This window comes from Prionailurus bengalensis, chromosome A3, assembly GCF_016509475.1.
Source record: "Prionailurus bengalensis isolate Pbe53 chromosome A3, Fcat_Pben_1.1_paternal_pri, whole genome shotgun sequence".
Lineage (NCBI taxonomy): Eukaryota > Metazoa > Chordata > Mammalia > Carnivora > Felidae > Prionailurus > Prionailurus bengalensis.
The window spans coordinates 38,641,462-38,655,692 of record NC_057354.1 but is presented as its reverse complement, the minus strand read 5'-3'; the positions used below and the strand labels follow the sequence as shown (position 1 = coordinate 38,655,692).

The following is a 14,231-nucleotide window of genomic DNA, read 5'->3' as shown; positions in this document are numbered from 1 at the left end:
TAAATCTAGTTATAAATTATTGAACCTTTGGAGTGTGCTAGATTTCAAAGGTTACCATTCAAGTTATCTCATTTAATCTTAAAAGCCCAATAATGCAGTTATCATTACTTTATAGATTAGAAAACCAAGGTGTAAAGAGGTCACAGATAAAAACCAACAGAGATAATCCAGTCTAACTCCAAAGTTCATGTTTTACCATTCTGTTATCTTTTATGTGCTTATGCTCTGGCTCCTTCTTATACTGAATCGCTCATGCCTTACTAAGAGTAATTGTTAATGATCCTCATATTTTTCTGTTTGCCGTCACTGTCCTAGATCTGCAGTGTCCAATATAGTAGTCACGAGCTACATGTGGTTAGTGCAATAGAGTTTTAAATTGTACTTAATTTTAGTTAACTTTATTTAAACTTAAAAACTGAAGCATCGTAAAATATTTTCCACTGAACACAACTTTATTATCTGGGTAGGATTATATTCTACTTATTTCACTTTAACCAATGAAAATTTAGTGTCTGAACTGAGATGTCCTGTAAGAGTAAAATACACACTATTTTTTGAACGTTTAGTACAACAAAACAAAAACAATAACAAAAATAATGTAAAATGGTTCATAAATATTTTTATATTGATTACATGTTCAAATGATAATATTTTGGATATATTGGGTCAAACAAAACCCATAATGAAATTAAATTTACTTTTTTTTTTAACTTTTTTTTAATGTGGCCACTAGAAGTTTTATTTCATTTTATTTCATTTATTTTTTAATTTTTAAAAATTAAAAAAATTTAATGTTTATTTATATTTCTGAGATAGACACAGAGCGCAAGCAGAGTGAGGGAATGCAAGAGAGAGAGAGGGAGACACAGAATCCGAAGCAGGCTCCAGGCTCTGAGCTATTAGCACAGAGCCCAACACCGGGCTCGAACTCATGGACCATGAGATCATGACCTGAGCTGAAGTCAGACACTTAACTGACTGAGCCATCCAGGTGCTCCTGGAAATTTTAAATTACATATATGTCTTGCATTATATTTTTATTGGACACTGCTGCTGGAGATGATTCATTGGACAAAACACAAAAATGTACAAGTGGAGGTACGTAATTTGCAACCACAGAACACAGAAGCAGATTTAACTCAGCTTTAAGTTGGAGGAATATTGTTAGCACATTCAGGATTACTTATAAACATGCTTTTTTCAACCTAAAGAGTCAACATGTTTTACTATACAGAGTGTGATATCAGAATTTTATTTAAATTGGTAAATTAGCTTGCTTCTTGTGCTAAAATGGTGAAGGGTTGAACTTGAGAAGGCATTGACTAGTGAGTTCAAAATTTTATTTTGCATTTAATATGAAAGAGCACATTTCATGTATCATCTTTGCCCTTCCTGAGAGGTCACACTGTCATACAACAGATGGCTGCTGGCCTTTCTTCTCAGTTCAGAATTCATTTATCCTCCCAAATGTCAGAAACCATAGTAAAACAAGTATTCTAGCAGAATCAATTTTACTCAAGCTTGGGGGGAGGGGAGTTAAAACTTAAATTGTTATTTAAAACTTTATTATCAAAGATAGAGAGAAAAAAGGAATACTAAAATTTAAAGATGTGACATGGGCACATAATCACTCATTGTATTTGTTTTTACCTAACAGAGACTACATCCAAAGGGAATGACCCCACGATAGATAGTGACCAGGCCATTGGCCTGGGCATGACATCCTTGGGTTCTGGCCCAGCTCTTCTGCTAAATAACAGAACAGCCTCTGGCTAACTCTTCTGGAAGTTTCCAGAGAGGTTGGGAGAAGTACTGTTTTAGGCTTCCCTGATGTTGGGACTGTTTTTTTCCTCCACATAGAATGGTCTTCTTGCAGTTCCCACTCACTTTTTGACATCCACCTAACATGATGTCTTTCCTCAGGTGCTGTTTTCTTTTTTTTTTTTTTTTTAATGTTTTTATTTATTTTTGAGACAGAGAGAGAGCATGAGCAGGGGAGGAGCAGAGATAGAGGGAGACACAGAATCCGAGGCAGGCTCCAGGCTCTGAGCTGTCAGCACAGAGACCAACGCGGGGCTCAGACTCACAGACTGTGAGGTCATGACCTGAGCCGAAGTCAGACGCTCAACCGACTGAGCTACCCAGGCGCCCCCTCAGGCGCTATTTTCAACTTCTCCAGGCACACTTGGTCAGTTTCTTCTGAGATCACAAAAGCTTCATCACATAATGATTATAGCACTTATGAAGTTGAACTAAGAACATTCATGGGGCCATCTTCTCTACTACAGAAAGAGCCCTCAGCGTGCCAATACTGTGTGCAGGATGTTCATCTTGGCAACCATAGAGACTAGTGCAGAACTAACACACACTAGGAGCTTGTTGAGTAGCATGCAGACTTTTGATGGAGTATAAGGACAGAACTGAGCCCAGAGTAGGGGACTGCACATGGAAGAAGGTCAAGAAGCCATGTGATGCCAGGGCAACAAGGTGTCTAAGTAGTGAGCTCCACTTTGAAAGTACCCATACCTGAAGAAGTCCCTGGCAAGGATGAAAGGTGCCCAAACATTGCCAACTTGGTAAATTTCCCCATGAGCCTTTCCTTCCCAGAGACTTGGGTGACAACTGTGTCCTGGCCCAGTCACCCAGAAGTGATGAGTAGAAGTTCATGGTGACTCTCTGTGATATCTTTCTCCACCTTCATATTACCCAAATCTGCCATCCCAGGGCTTTATCTGTAACAGTTGCACCACCAAAAGTCCTTAGGATTATGTGGAATGTATTGTAAGCAATCAAACAGCCAACCAACTAATAAGAAGTGGGTGTGTCCAAGAACAACCTGAGAAATTGCCCTCTATGAGGTCTTTATCATTAGCCCTGGCTTAAGGAGAGGGAGAAGAGAGGAAATGCAGGTATCCATATTAGGTCTACAGATCCAGCCTTCTTCTGGATTTCCAGTGGTCAAGTGGATAGTAAACTAATTTTCAAATATACCAATTTCTATGACCAGACATCTCACAGCTGAGGTATGAATTATGAGTGGTTTTGCACGTAGGAGCTTATCTTCATTTATAGAAAACAACAGTTCCCACCCCCAACCCACCTTATCATAGAATTTCTCTGTTTGGTGCTCCTGGCTCAAATTTCATAAATAGATATGAGAGAGTCTCAGGATTGCTAGACATTTTCTACTTCAGGAAGCCATGCTTCTCAAAGTTAGCAAAGCTGTCTGGGTGGGATGTGGTTCATTAAGGAATATTGAGAAGTATGGCTTATTTGTATTAATAGAGTGCTACTTTCCTCCTCCTGCTCTTCACACTGAAGAACTAAAAATGTAGGAAGACTTGAGGAAACAAAGCAGTCACAAAAACGTAACAAGCTTGCTTTTTGTAAATATTCAGGCTATATCCCAATTTGGGTGGAGGTGCCTGAGTCATGTCAAGCTGCAGTTGGTGGTCTGAGTGCTTGAGTGGTTCTAGAAATTATAGTCAACATTTTGTCTTTATTATGTAAATATGGACTTTTTTTTTAAATCCCAAGAAAGCATAGCTATAGTCCTAACCAAAGGTACAAATAAATCCACAGTAATTTTTACTTCTTTTTCTCTCTGACTTTGGTTTTGTTTCTGTTTTTCAGTCTCTGAAGGTCAACAACAGCCGCAAATTGGCTAGTGACAATGGATCTCCAAATTGCTACGTTGTGCATATATTGACATTTAATTCTCATCCTGAAGGTTTATTTATCCAATGGGATACTGCAAACCTGCTTTGTGAATAAAAGAACAAATACAAACAGGATGTATCCTCTTCCCAGCTCTCTCCATGGTATTTTCATGCGCCAAACACTGGGCTTAGCACCATCAGTCAAATCAATAAAAATTAGATGCAGGAGAAAGTATGGATATTATGTTTATAGACTGGATACTTCTGCTGGATTTTATTGATACTGATTGGTTCATACTCTTTAGTCAGAACATAAAGACTGCTGGCCTTCAAACTGACACTGACTAATAATAGTAAAGGCTGTGGGTGTTATTAACAAGCCTGTTTCACCACCCATGTCTTCTGTGTGGCACACGTGAAGACTAGTTTTCAAATTGTGACTGTAGTCACTTTTTGTCCAGAATATCCTGTTTGTATATTGTTCTTTAGACTTGATCTAGGAGCAGACTGGCATTTGTCATGACAACCTGCCAGTGGGCTCATCTGGCTGTTCCAGTTGTGCCATGGATATCAGCCCACATCTGAGCCAGTTTGCTTGAACTGGGGACCTGAATGTGGGAAGTTAAGAGTAGACATTGACAAGGTCCTTGGTCTTCCTCAAGTTGGTATCAGTGACTATAAAGGATACACATAGGTGCTGGTGTCAATGAAAGTTAATCTGTATCCTTAGTGTGTTTAGATGTAACAGGATTTTTTTGTGTGTGTCTAAATGAAATAAAAGAGACAAAACTTTCATATACGTTGATGTGCACTGGATTTGGAAATCTGAACAATTGCTAATAAATCTAGAGGACTCCTCTTCCCTACTGCTATGATGGCGAGTGCTCATCTACACAGCAAACATTTTATAGAGGGCCAGAGAGAAAATATTTTGACTTTGTGGGCCAGACGGTCTCTGTTACAACTATTCAGCTCTGCCATTATAAAGTGAAAGTGGTCATAGACAATACACAAAAGAATGGCTGTGGCTGTGTGCCAATAAAACTTTGATGGATACCGAAATTTGAATTCCATATAATTTCACATGTTGCAAAATATTATTCTTATTTTTATTTTTTTTGACCACTTAAAATTGTACGAAGTGTTTGTGACCTGCAGGCAGTACGAAAACGGGGCAGCTGGAATAGTTGGGTGACCTTTGAGGTAGATGGTCTCTGATATTAGCTATGAATAGTATGGGGTAGTGCCAAGAGCTCTTCAGTGGAACCCAGGAGAACTGGTGTCCAGTCTTGACTCCTCAGCCCACCGACTGCAGACACATTGATTGGCAGGTTATTAAAAAGCTCTAGGCTTCATGCATCGCATCGTATGCTATTTGTGTGGGTGGAGAGAGGGTGGAGGAACACGCACATATTCTGAAATTCCGAGTTTCAACTTTGTTCACTCATCCCAGGCATCGCCTTGCTGGAAAGTATTATACTTACATAAAATTATTAGGATATCTTGTTGAATTGTTATGCTCACTTGGCTCTGTTGAACCTACAAGGCCAAATCTGCACTTGCAGAAATATCTCTGCTCGTTGCAATTTGGCTGTGCTGTAATTTCTGTCATTGTCAAGAGAGGGGCAATTACCTTGTCAGAACTATAACAGGTATCTGGAAATTACCAAAAGGCTTTCAGAAACTGAGATACGCTTTCATTTTCCTACTCCCAAACAATTCCCCTGAGAGTCTGTCTCCCGTTAAAAATACCCTTACAGAAAAGTAAAGAGGCTTAAGAGAAACACAATGAAATCTCATTAATCAGAATTTACAATAATTTGGTTGGAGAGGAGCTGGCACTGTTTATGAAGAAGGGTTTTGCTGTGTAAATTAAGAAGGTACAGCTAATTGATGTGGGGATGTTTATAGCTTATTTAATCAAATCCACTGCTTTAAAGCATGTTTATAGCATTGATTTGCATAAAATGGTATTAATTAAAATTGCTTTTTTTAAAAAAGAAAACAAGATCTCTACTTAGTAGCAATTTCTTAGAAACTGCTCAATCTCATAGGAACTTTAAGGCCATAAGATGATATTTATTTGAAATTGCTTTAATTCAGACATTTTGCAGATTCAGGCTGGCCCCTATTTCAATAGTTCAGGCTGGTGAGACTGTACGTTTCCTGGATCTAGACACAAATATTTGAGAAAGAAACACAGAAAGAGCCATGATAATTTGAATGAAATGATAGCAGACAGTTTTCCAGGAAGATAAAGAGGGAGAAAAATTATCGAACGATTTAGGATCATGTTCTCAAACTGAGAAATAGAAATTTCAGCAAATTGGTACATTACAACTAACATAAATATCACACCCGAAGCTTGAACATGGAAAATAATTTCCTATTCTATCCAGTCTCATCATTTCCTAACTTAATATGTCCCTTCTGATGTTTTTAAGATGAAGCTGTTTGAAGGCTACTTCTTAAAATTCCAATTATGACTTGAGTGAATAGTCTGCACTAGGCAGTTTTGAGGTATGTTTACTATTCAGGTTTCCCTGATGAGCTGAATCAAGCACAAGGCTTTCCTTTTCAAAGGAAGAGAAGTCTCTAAGTAGAGATGAGCTTTGCTTGAGGCAGAGTTAGTCTTGCCACAATTTCATGAGTGTGTTTTCTTAGAAGTGAACTTCTGACCAACAGTTGCCAGCAGCACAAAGGGCTTATAGAGGGTATGTATTCAAATCATATACTGTTATTACACATTTGCTCTTACCCAGGAAAAGAAAGAGAGAGAGAAACGAAACACCCTTATAGGATAAAAGTGGGGGAGGGGGGAAGAAAGGAAACAAAAGTTTCTCTTTCCTTTGCCTGAATTTAACGTTTCCTGGATTTGGACATTTAGACCAGCAATGTGTGGCAGGATGCACTCAGACATCAAAACCAACTTGCTTCTCTGATTTTCTGGCTTGCCTCTTACCTACTTTACAGTTTTTATTTATACTCCTCCGCTCCCAGGCATATGTGGTATTCACTCCACATAAAGTAAAACACCATTGCCTTTTTGGAAAACGTTTGACTAATTTGGTCAAGAAAGGCGGCCATGCAACATAGTTTCCAGTGGTTCCCAAAGTTTAGTGCCTAGAGCAGTAGCATCAACATCACCTGGGAAGTCATTAGAAATGTGAGATCTTGGGTTCTATTCCAGCCCAGCTGAACCAGAAACTGTAGGTGGGGCCAACAACCTGTGTTTTTCCAAGCCCTGCAGGTAATTCTGATGTGAGCTGAAGTTTGAGAGCCAGCGGTTTAAGCTCAAGAATCCACATAGCCTGTGGCAGGGTCCTTTCAATAGACCGGAAAATTTGGTCTGATTTAGTGGGCATGTCTTGGAAGTGTCAGAATTATTTTCATAAGTCTGTGCCTTCATTTTAGACTCTTGTTGACTTTTAAGGAAATAACTGACCTGAGAAATATGAGATCATTGTGGAAGAATCAGAAATTAAATACAAAATACAGTATAACCATCTGTATCATGCAAATATTCAAGTAAAATATATTTTTAAAAATGCACTCATGATATACATACTGTTATAAAACTTGTTTAATTCTCTTAACAATCTATTTTCCATTTTACAGAGGAGAAAACTGAAGGCCAGGAAGGCACAGAGTTTATCTCAAGCCTTAGCAAGTCAAAGGGGAAAACTAGAATTTGAACTGAAGAAACTAAACCCAGAGCCTCTGCTCTCAATCATGGTGCTAAGAAATTACATTTATAATATTTACATGGTTAAATAACATTATGTTAACCAGACCTACCAAGTATATTTAATCAATTTTCTATTGTTGGAAATTAACTTATTTTTCCCAGTTTTTACTATTATTCAACATATTGCACTGATTATTCTTGATCATACATCTTTGAGCACTTATTCAAAAATTTTAAGGCAAAATTTCTCAAAATGAAATTGCTGAGTTACATGGCTTTCTATTGATACATTTTCAAATTGCCTTCCAATATACTCTATCAACAGTTTATAAGAGTGCCCTTTACTCCTTTGAAACTATGGGATTTTTTTTTTAAACTTTTGCCAATCAGGCAAAAAATGGGAACTCCATGTCTTAAACATTCTTTGATTATTGGGGCAGAGTATTTCCACAGGTTCATTGGCCATTTACCTTTCTTTCTTTCTCTTTCTTTCTTTCTTTCTTTCTTGCTTGCTTGCTTATAATTGCCTATTTGTGTACTGGATCTACTTCTTAAAGTAAGATTTTCATTACACTGTACAAACACTAAACATATACATTATACATACACTATAACATACATATAGAAAAGGAAACAAATTGGGGTGCCTGGGTGGTGCAGCCTGTTAAGCAACCGACTCTAGATTTCAGCTCAGGTGATGATCTCATGGTTTGTGAGTTCGAGCCCCACATTGGGCTGGGTGCTGACAGCATGGAGCCTGCTTGGGATTCTCTCTTTCCCTCTCTCTCTGCCCCTCCCCTGTTCACGCATACACTGTCTCTCACTCTCAAAAGAAATAAATAAACTTAAAAAAAAGAAAAGGAAACAAATTGTAATTATAGAACACTATGAAGTTTCAAAAAGTGAACACACGTATAAATTGCATCAAGATAAAAAAAAAACAACAATATAGACAGCACCTAAGAAGTCCCTTTGTGCCCCCTTCTAGTCACCATCTATTTCTCTTGAAAGGTAATTACTACCCTATGCATTCTCAGCAGGGATGATGTTACTCCCGACAGTGACCACCTGTTCTTGGATGGAGGCAGATAACTTACTCTGTGTATAAGGTACAGATATCCATGACCTCAATAAACAGGTGGTTATTATATATGCATTGTTAAAATACCACAGGAAGCAGTGATAAAGAAGAAAAGATGGAGAAACATCACACTATCCTGACTGTGCAGTTTTGCTCTTTTGCACGTTGTCAAAATCTTGGCCCACTTCTTTTAATTTTGTTGTTTGACTTTTAACTTCGCGGACATGACTTTTACGTACAGGAGTTTAAATGCTTCATTATGTTGGCTCTTCTCCCTTATGATTTCTGGGAGTGCTTTCTCCGGTTCTCCTGAGCATGAGGACACAGTAGACAACTATCTGAATCAGGCTTGACAAATCTGAAGGGCAAGTAGTTGTGCCTAGACGTTGGGCTGGGAACAAGCTTCCTTTCCTCTAACAGGGAAAAGTACCTGTTTTCCATGGACATGGGTGGCCTGTGTTGCATGGTGTCAGTCTGAGAGTAATTTAAAATGGATCCCTCCCTCTAAGAGGACATTCTTCTGGGTAAGGTGAATTAGGTGAGGTGAATTCTGCTGGAGGTTATTATGGGTAGAACTGAAATATGATCCAAGTGACAAGCTACGGAAGAGGCTGCTATGGTCTGAATGTTTGTGTCTCCCCCAAATTTATATTGGAAATCTAATGCCCAAAGTGATGGTGGTAATAGGTGAGGCCTTTGAGAAGTGATTAGGTCAGAAAGATGAAGCCCTCCATAAATAGGATCGGTGTTCTTATAAAAGAGGTCCCAGACAGTTGGCTCATCCCTTCCACTACGTGAGGATATAACCAAAAGTTTGCAACATGGAAGAGTGCCCTCACTTGACCATGCTGGCAGTCTCTAGAATGGTGAGCAATGAACTTTATTGTTTATGAGTCACATAGTCTGTGATATTTTGTTATAGCAGTTTGATTGGACTAAGACAGAGGCATTGCACATATCAGAGGAGCTACAGCCTGATAGTCCTAGCAGGGCCCTTACCAAGGAAAGCAGAAAAGTACATTTTGTATTTGAATTGTTGGAGTCCTTTTCCTGTGTTTATTTGTTCATTTATTCATCACCTCACTTACTCACTCAGTTTTGATTTTATTTATGTAGTTATTTCTGGTGGTGGTGGTTGTTCTTATTTTTTATATTTCAATCTCTAATGCATTTGCAATTTACACAAGTGTAATTTACTTAGATATAATACATGAAGTAGGAATCTAACTTATTTCCTTATATGATCAGCCATTTATCATGACACTAATTATGACATAATTGGTCCTTTTCCAACTGATAGGAAAAATCATTCTTTTAATTTTTTTTTTTTTGAGATAGAGTATGGGAGCAAGGGAGAGGGGCAAAGGGAGAGAAAAAGAGAGAATTTTTTTTTTAACGTTTATTTATTTTGGAGATAGAGAGACAGACTGGGGGAGGGGCAGAGAGAGAGAGGGAGACACAGAATCCAAAGCAGGCTCTAGACTCTGAGCCTGTCAGCACAGAGCCCGACGTGGGACTCAAACCCACAAAGCGCAGGATCATGACCTGGGCCGAAGTCAGACACTCAACCGACTGAGCCACCCAGGTGCCCCAAAAAAGAGAGAATCTTAAGCAGGCTCCATGCTCAGCATGGTGCCCGATCGATACAGGGCTTGATCCCATGACCCTAGGATCATGACCTGAGCCAAAATCAAGAGTTGGATGCTCAAAGGACTGAGCCACCCAGGTGTCCCAAAGTTGTTTTTATTGTCTACAAATAAGTGTGCCAAGTGTGCCTGTCTCTAGACTTCCACTTCCACTCCCTGACCTCCTCATCCTGTCCATTAATGTCATTAGGAATGTGTTCAGTTTACATACTCATTTGGTGAAGAACTGATATAGAAGTATAACACTGAGGGGTTCCTGGGTGGCTCAGTCGGTTGAGCGTCTGACTCTTGGTTTCAGCTCAGGCCATGATCTCACACTTTGTGAGATCAAGGCCCGGGTGGGTCTCTGCACTGACCGCGTGGAGCCTGCTTGGGATTCTCTTCCTCTCTCTCTGCCCCTCCCCTGCTCATGTGCTCACATGGACACGCTCTCTCTCTTTCTAAATAAATAAACAAACAAACATTTAAAAACAAGTATAACACTGAGTAATTACCTTCTAGGATATATTATCTCTAATTTTTTCAAGTCTTCTTTTAAGTTTTTTACAAAATTTTTACAGTTTTCTTCAAATAGTTTCTAGACATTTTGAACATAAGTTTATTCCCTAGGTGTTTGCTAGTTTTGTTCATACTTATGAATAGTATAATTTCTCTAATATATCTTCTTACTGATTATTGATTGTTGACTTTATTAATTTTATTATTAAAATTTTTTTATTGTTTATTTATTTTTCAGAGAGAGACAGCATGAGCAGGGTAGGGACAGAGAGAGAGGGAGACACAGAATCTGAAGTAGGCTAAAGGCTCTGAGCTGTCAGTACAGAGCCCGACATAGGGCTCGAACTCACGAAGCGCATGATCATGACCTGAGGCAAAGTTGGATGGTTAACCAACTGCGTCACCCAGCCGTCCCAGATACTTATTATTTCTAATATTTTTTTTGCTATTTAAATATGTAAAATGAAAGAAAGTAGACCAAAACTCTGTCCCTCCTTCTCAGCTCCCTCTTATCTCTGTGGTGGCCCCAAGACAGAGCCCCTCCAGAGGTCCCCTTTGCTCCTCACAGATCACAGCTTGAAAACCAGAGAGGTGAACAATCAGATCATCTAGCAATAATGGTTAATTTACCTCTTATTATACCTATACTTCTTATTCTCTCACATGATGGTCATTCAATAAATATTTATTGACTTAAAGAATGAAAAGTGAATGAATATTATGTTGTCTAGTACTTCCAAATATTAAAGATGGTAAAACATATCTTCATCTTTTTTCTGACTTTAAAGTGAAAGCTTCTAGTGTCTCATCATGAAATGTAGTACAGTTTCTTTGTTTGAAGTAGTTATTTTTTTATTGCATTCTAGAATCTCCTATTTTTATTCTATTAAAATTTGTGTAAGGAATATTATAAATGCTTAGTGATATCTATCAAGATAATCGTGTTTTCTTCTTGGATCTTCATTTTTTTTTAAAAATGTTTATTTTATTTATATTGAGAGAGAGAGAGAGCAGGAGATAGGAAAAGAGAGGGAGAGAGAGAATCCCAAGTGGGTTCCACATTGTCAGTGCAGAGTCCAACACAGGGCTCAAACTCACAAACCATAAGATCATGACTTGAGCTGAAATCAAGAGGGACACTTAACCAACTGAGCCACCTAGGGGCCCCTTTGGATCTTTCAATATCATGAATTGCTTTATTATTGGGCTAATGATCCTCATAGTCCCTGAAGGGGACTTGATCCTAGCATCTTGATCCTAGCATCTTGTTATTTGAATACACTGTTGGATTTGCAATGTCAGTTGCTTACATTTTTTTTTTTTACTAAGTAATACTGCCTTCAATTTTCCTTTTATTAAATGCTTGTTTGTCAGATTTTGTTCAGTGGTCATCAACTCGTTGCTGCTCATCAAAATCACTTCTAGTGACTTATTAAAATACAGATGCCTTAGTCCAATAGAAACTGTCCTTCTCTAATTTGTTTGTTTTTATTTTTAATAATTCAATACTTCTGTTTTCCTTTTATTCCTTACTGCATGAGTAGCTTATTTTACTAGCTTCAATCTTTCTTCTTAAAGAAAAAGCTGGACCCTATGGTGTTCTCGTAGTTGTTAGTTGCATGTTTAAAGCAATGTAAATGTAAGTTCATTTCCCTTTTGATTCAAGAACCTTTTAGGAAAGGGCTTTAAAATCTTCCAGAGGTTTTAAAACAAGGAATTGTTTCTAATTTTGTTATTTATTTTTAGCTTTATTTCACTGTGATCCAAGAATGTGACCCCTGTAGATTCTATGTTTTGGAATTTAAAGAGGTTTTCTTTGTTGCATAAAATATAGTAAATTTTTTGTGAAAATTCAGTAACTATTTAGAAAGATGAATTATGCTGGTAATATGTTTTAGGGCTCATAATTCAATATATAAATATTAAATGAAGCTCAATAGTTAAATTGTTAGTGTCCTTTATGTTTTATATCTTCCTTCCTTTCCCCCTGCCTTCCTTTCTTCTCCTTCCTTCCCTCCCTCCCTCCCTGCCTCCCTCCTTCTTTCTCTCCCTCCCTCCCTTCCTTCCTCCTTTACTTTTCAAGGACTGGGAGGTACTTTGTAGTCTCCTATCACTATTTTATTTTTCTTTCTTTTGTTTCTAATAATCCTGTGGAATGTTAAATTGACCCACATGACTTTCAAAGCCTCCCATAGTTCATTATGTTAATTTCCAGGTGTACAGAAAAATAATGTTACTTGATTCATAGAGGACTTAGGAGTTGTATCTGTCTTCATTATGGGCTCTCCACATCATTTTTATAAGGTGAATCTCTTATTGTGTTTAGTGGCTAATAACTTTAAGCTAATCTTCTGTTTTCCTTTTTGTTTCCATTGGCGCCACACGTTACGTTGTTTGTCTATTTTTTAAAGTTTAGCTTCTTCTTTACTCTTCAGCTTAATTCATATGAAAGAAGAATGAGCAATTATACGATTACTTTCCCCCAGGGGCTGCTGCATTACATTTTCACTGTCGAACCAATACAGGCAGACAAACATCTTCCACATACAGAAAAATTAAATAGTTCTTTCAGATAAAGAAATTCAAAGATCAAATGCGGGGATGCCTTGCATAAAGGAGATATTATTGATCATTGATTGATGTTAATCCTCAGACATCATGAACAATTTGTACACAATTCTCAATCCCAGTACTGAAAATCTAAATGTAAACAGTTATTCAGGTGACTTTCCAGCTAAAAATCTGGAGGCAAACCACATTAAAAAAAGGATATTGAGCAGCAGTATCTTCAACTTTTGAGAAGCGGTTCAGTTTAGAGTTTGCAATAACACACCAAAATCAGAAATTTCTAATCTTTCATGACATGTTAACAAAATTCTTGGGAATAACTAGGCTGTAATTACCAAAGATATGGTATCTGGCACACAGTTTGAAGTAGACTGCCCCGATCAAGGAGAATTCCAACCAAAACAAAAAACAAAAAACAAACAAACAAAAAAACCCCACCCATGAATATAGAAGACAAGAATTAAAAATGTGTCTGGCATTTTAAATGCTTGATTGTGACTCCAACTTGCCATGTCACTCTGCTTCCTATTTAGGATATTTAAAAAATGCACCCTTCCCCTCATCAGCCTAGATGGAAGGTTAAATTGACCACAAGACAGTCAAAGACTCCCTTAATTCTGCGTGCCACGATTATTTCGTTGTACATGACACTAAATAGCAGCACGTCATTTCACCTCTTAAAAACAGCATTTGCAATTGTGTACATATGAGTCTGGAAATGTTTCATTACTTATCGTTACTTGCAGCTCGGTGTATTTCGGGCTGAGTTCTAATATTTGCAGGTGCAGATCAGGCAAACAACCTTACTCCTGGGCTCTCTCTTTGTTGCCCTTTTTACTGACTGGACCTCCCTCTTGGGCACTGAGTGCATTGGTGGTGGGTGCAGCAGGCAGGTGAGAGGCAAGTGTCTGGCTGAGATCTATCTACTTTTCATCCTTTGGAAGAACTTTTTTATTATTATTTTTTTAACATTTATTTATTATTGAGAACAGAGACACAGAGCGTGAGCATGGGAGGGGCAGAGAGAGGAGGAGACACAGAATCCGAAGCAGGCTCCAGGCTCTGAACTATCAGCACAGAGCCCGACGCGG

At 38.1% G+C, this 14,231-nt stretch overlaps 1 protein-coding gene across 1 annotated transcript in view; it reads right to left on the bottom strand.

Annotated features, from left to right (window-relative positions):
* SPTLC3 (serine palmitoyltransferase long chain base subunit 3) overlaps positions 1–14,231 on the bottom strand; it is a 133,302-nt gene that overhangs the window by 72,622 nt on the left and 46,449 nt on the right. The window lies entirely within an intron of this gene.